Raw genomic sequence first — 6,000 nt, 5'->3', positions numbered from 1 at the left:
CCTCTGGTAGAGGGTCCAAGTTTAGGAGCACTCAGAATGTAATAAAGAGCATCAACAACAATGGAAAACAAGGTTGGAGCAATGGGGAACCCTTTCCTGATAGACCTCCTTAGAGGGATAGGTTCAGAGAGTTTGCCATTAACCTCAACAACTATGGAGGAGTCCTTAAAAGAATATCTATCCACCTAAAAAAGTAGGAAGGAAATCCAAAAGCTTGCAACATTCCTCTAATCAAAGGCCACTCAATTCTATCATATGCCTTCTTGAAGTCCAAAAGAACCATTGCAACATTCTTATTATTAGCTTTAGCCTAGTGCATTTCCTCCCAACTAGTAACCAAGTTTTCCACAATATATCTACCTTTAATGAATCCAGTCTATGTGGCAGAGATGAAATTATCTAGTAACCCAACAATCCTCCTTGCTAGTACTTTTGCAATAATTTTGTATGAAATATTCAGTAAGGTGATAGGTCTCTATTTTTTAACCAGAGTCTTATCCCCACCTTTAGGTAGCAACTTGATGACACCTTTGTTAACTTTTTCTCCAAGGGAACCCTAATTAAAAACATCTTCATACAATGCAAATTATTCCAAGCTTATCCATTCCAGGTGCTTCTTATAGAATTCGGCAGGTAACCCATCAATCCCTGGGGACTTACCATTGGCTAATGAACTAATAAAACTTTTAATCTCCTCCAGAGAGATCTTATGACTCGGAGCCTTAGCCTCCTCATAGGAGATTTTCTTAGGGATTAACAATAAGCACTTCTCAAGGGCCTCCTGATTCATATCACCATGTTCAAAAGAAAAGAGACCACTGTAAAAATTAAAGACCGCCTCCTTGATGGAGACCGGATCATTAGTGATTGAATTGTTGACTGGAATGTCTTCAATAAATTACCTCTTATTCTTTGCTCTGATAAGATTGAAGAAGTAGTTGGTTCCCTTATCACCATCTTTAATCTTGAAGTGTTGAAATTTCCTTAGGAGGTTCTTGACCGAGGATAATTATCCCTTAAGTGTCAGGTCATTCCCCTTACTCTGAAGTTCCTTTTCAATCTCATTGAGCCTAGATTGAGGAAAAGATTCCTCTTTAGACCTGTCCATAGCATATTTCTTACCAACGATCTGAAACGTTTTCCTCCAAGAAATAGTAAGAGCCTCCCATTGTTCCCTAGGTTTGAGGTCAGGAGAACATATTTTGGTCAAGTGGGAGACCATCTTACTAGCCTCACCAATATCCTCATCATTAAGCAAGGAGATAGTAAGTTTGAAACCATTTTCCCTTTTATGTTGGATCGTAGAGGAAAGATCAAGGTCCATGTTAATAGTGGCAGAGATAGGAGAGTGATCTAAGATACTAGTAGGAGAGACACATGTAGGGGCCTACCCCCCCTGAGAGAGGAAAGAAAAGAAAGAAGAATCTGCATAGAATCTATGTAGTCTACAATACATTCTCTTCTTACCACTTTGATATTGCACCATGTGAACCAGATACCAGAAAAGGAGCCCTTTTTCTTCTCCATAGGATCTACCGAATTAAATCTCCTTTTGAATTTAGCCCAGAAAAAAATTTCACTACCCTTCTGACAATGTTTATTGCCACCACTTTTGTCCTCGCCATGTTCTATCATGTTAAAAACCCACAAAATTCCAATGGACATTCGGCAGACTGGTTGTTAACTAGTCCCAAAGCCTATCTTTATCTCTGTAATCATTGGCAGCATAAATGTTGCAAATACCAAATACATATTCATTCTCTTTAAAGGTGACCCACAAGGCTCTTTGGAAAGGGGAGACACCATTAGCAATGATCTTATCTTACCACTTAGGGCCAACCAAAATGGCAGTACCACCTTTACCCCTATCATGATTGGAGTGGAACCCTATGGCCTGAGCCCACAAGAATTTCAGCATAGTATAAGCATGAAACCCTACCACTTTGATCTCTTGGAGGAATATAATGTCTTTTTCCTTGATACTGTTACACCATTTTTTGACCACATATTTTCTATCATACATCTCCAAGCCCCTAACATTCCAGCTATGTATGTGCATCATCATAAGAACTATTTGGTGGAGGGTTTTTTATTCTTGTACAACCTATTAAAGCACTCGGGCACCTCATTGGCCTTTTTACTATTATCATTAGAGAGAGATTGCCTATCAGATATTTTCCTTTTCTTTCTAACCTTTTTACTAACCACCTCTATAAAATGCTCAACATTACTGATAGCCATACCATCCACACAAAAGGGCACAATCTATTTATCAGGAGAAACATCCACCATGGAATTCATGATACCAGGTAAGGAGTTGCTCATCTTCAACTTGGATGGGACTTGTATGGCATTCCTTAAGAAACCAACTTTCTCTTTAATACTTGCAAGGGCAAGCTATTGGGCATTCAATCTGGGTTGAGGGGAGGGATTCAAAACCTTCACTTGATCACAATTAGAAGAATTAGCCTGTACTAGGTGACACCCGACAAGGATGTTGGGGGAATCATTCAAGAGAGGGGCTTGAAAAACCTCATACTCATCCTCAAACAGATGATTGGATAAACTAACAAATTTATTGCCATTACTATCACCAGTCGGGCACTCAAGGCCAGAATTGACCTTCTCCTTGCCATTATCAAATGGGATATCCACTGGTAAAGAATTGCCTTCCTTAGTTGAATAAAAAGAGTTTTGCATTTTACTACTATCACTTCTCAAAAAAACATTATCATCAATATTAAAGTTAGCATTGTGAGAGTTTTTCAGAGAAGGGCAATCCTTTCTCATATGCCCATTGACTTTATAGAAGAAACAAGCCCCCAAATTGCCCAGCATGGACAATTCCCAAGCAAAGATTTCTCCTTTAAAATAAGAGAGATAATGTTGGGAAAAACAACCTTGAGAGCAAGAGAAACAGAGCCCTAGCTTTCAAATGAGGGAGAGTGGTTCTTGAATCCTCAACTTGCAGAACCGAGCCCAATGGCTTCAAAATTTGAGGAATGAATGGCCAAAATTCAGGCTGGAGGTTCTTAATTTCAACCCAGTTAGGGGAGGAGCGAGCAATAACCTTCTCTACATTTCCTTTGGGAGACCAAGGAAATTCCCTAAACAAGGAGCGCCCAACATTCCAAAAATTCTTCTTCAAGACCCTATCTTGCATATTATGTGATTTTAAAAAAATTACAAATAAACCCTTCTGAATCATTCTGTAAAAATTAACATGGATACCTAATTTTTTTCCCCAGACATAAGAAATCCAGTCATCAAAAAATTTCCATGAAGGCAAAGATTCTCTATCCATGCAAACAAAAAAAAATGAAATATTTCTTAAGCGCGACTACTCAGCCCTAATGGCTTTAACCATATTTTCATTTGGCGACAACAAAAGAGTCTTCAACCCGAGAGGATGAGACTTACCGTTCCCTTACCCTCTGGGGTCGTCGGTCGCGCTGCCATCACCAAGTCCAAGTCTATCTCCATCGATTGCGGTCCCTCCCGAACCGATCTCTATTTCCATGTGCTTGAGCCTGCAGAAAGATCCATCGAAATTAGCAGAAGGCAGGAAAACCGTGGCCGATTACTCTGAGACCACTGTTTTGTAGGACAACTTTTCATGCTTACCCTTCTTAGAATTAGTAGCCTCATCATCCAAACCCCCACTATTATTAGTGATGGCCTCCTCATCATTCTTGCAAATGGGATCACCATTATTCAGACCACCCATCCATCTTCGCACGAGCGGCCTCAGGGAAGGGGCATGATCATAACCTAAGCCCAAGGGCAATCTACTAAGAGAAAAAAAATATGCAGAGGGAGAAAAAGTCAAAGAAACAATGCATCGAAGAAACCAAAACACAAAGCACCCACAAACGAGTCATTCAAACACCAAGGCAACATGGGGAAAACATTAATCACATGTAAGACTGATGCAGGACACCAAGGGGATCGCACGAGCGCCACCAAACCAGGTTCAAAATCCAAGGAGGGTGAAAAGATAACCTTTCTAGATTCGTACTGGTTACAGAGCCCATATTTTCCAATTCAATTCGGTTTTTTAATCTATTGTGACAAAATGTTAACAATATTAATCATTATAGGAATTTTGGTGTTTGTTGGGTATAGTATTGGAGTTTTCAAATTTTCAAATATCAATGGTTAGTTGTTAGGACAAAATTGAATGAGTGGTTGTTGGTTTAGTTCCACGAGTACCAAATTGTTACAAATGCTCAATGAAGTATGAAAAAGTGGAAATCTTGCTCAAGATTGGTTGGAATGTGTGTGGAAAGAGAGAATGGACTTTGCAAATAAGATGAATGTTTAATATCATGTTAATGTTTTAAATTCTTCAGAATGTACAATATAGTATCACATAAAGATATGGTAACTCTATTCTGGGAATGAAATATTGTGTTTTTGGGAAAGCAGTAGGGATGTGGTTATCTATTGAACAACTCATAAATGTTCTTTAAAGTCATTGTATCTTTTATATTTGGAAAGTGGAGTTAGAGTTGTGATTTTAAGTTACAAAGTTCATCTGTAACTTGTGATGTATGATTTGTAGTGAAATAGAGTAACCCTCCATTCTGTTTTGTTTTGTATGAAGGAGTTGGTGCTCCTAAATTTGGAAGGGGTTGGTGTAGAGGAGTGGATTTGTCACCTCCAAGATAATGAATCTCAGAGGACAAATTGATATGTTGCTACCTCACTTAAACCGGTTCTAAGGTGAGCCAGGGGATAAAAGTAACAGAGTTAAGTAGTTAATCGCAATTCGAGGCTCTCAAATGACTATGTCAAGCCTCTGTCCAAAATACAAGCATGCATGTTTGGGAACCAGTGTGGTGTGGTATCATCCTATATAGACGAGGTACAGAGTCCGTATAGGAAGTTCTAGGTGTGATTATAATGTAATAAAACATAGAAAGTAATGAAGCTCAACTAGTAAATGAGATATACGAAATAACTAAGATAAAATGGGTTGAGAAAAGGGAAAAATAGACAAACAATAGGTCTATGCTATGAAGCCTCTAACCAGATAAATATTCTCTAATGCAACCTACACACAAGCCAGAAAGGAAAATGTTGGGGGTTGTGTTTTGGAGTCTACCTCAGTTAAACCCCCGTTTTGGTATTTCCACCTCCACAGACAACCCAGATAGATTGATAGAATAAAAGATAAATGAAAGATAAGATAAATGATAGAGGATGGATGTGATAAATCCCAAGATGCCCAAAGATAGGATAAATAGATAGATATTACCAAAGAGGATTGAGAAATCCAAGAGAGTTGCAAAAGAATATTGTTAGATCTTGAGAGTGTTGTAGCAAGCTAGAGACTGTTGTAGAAAGAGCAAGAACAAGAGAAATTTGTGAGAGCAAAGAGAGAGACCAGGAGAGTGTAAGAGAGTCTGAGAGGCTGGATAACCAAGAGCTTGAAATGAGAGAAAAGATAGATTTAAAAGAGAGAAGAGGAGGGAAAATAGGCTTGGCGGGCCATTTCAAATATTCGGGGTCATTTCCACTGACATGTGGGTAAGTGCACAAAGATGGTGGTCAAAAAGGGGGGTATAAGTGGACACTTTTTTTTTTGAAATCAGGTGAACCTGAACTTGGAGGGAAAATTTGAAAGTCATCCACTCAAGATATGAAGATAATAAAAGAACAAATATTGTAGTACTCTGAATCTAGTTTCAAAACTACTAAACTTTTTCAAAATTGGATAAGGTTAAGGGGGTCAAATCCTTCGTGCGCGAAAAAAAAACCCTAATTTTTTCTAAAAAACATAACAAAGTGTCTGACATGCGCATCAAAAAAGTCATAGTTAGATTTAGTATTTTGACAAATCCTTTGGCAGAAAGATAGTTAAGAGTGAGCACTAGAAGATGTGTATTTTTTTGTAATTATTTTATGATTATTTTTTTTATGATTTTTCCAATCGAGCACATCCTAAAAATTAGGTACCTGTTCGTGCGCGAAGCATAACTTGCACTAAAAAAATTG

This window comes from Cryptomeria japonica, chromosome 11 (genome assembly GCF_030272615.1).
Source record: "Cryptomeria japonica chromosome 11, Sugi_1.0, whole genome shotgun sequence".
Taxonomy (NCBI): Eukaryota; Viridiplantae; Streptophyta; class Pinopsida; order Cupressales; family Cupressaceae; genus Cryptomeria; species Cryptomeria japonica.
This window is presented reverse-complemented; position numbering follows the sequence as displayed.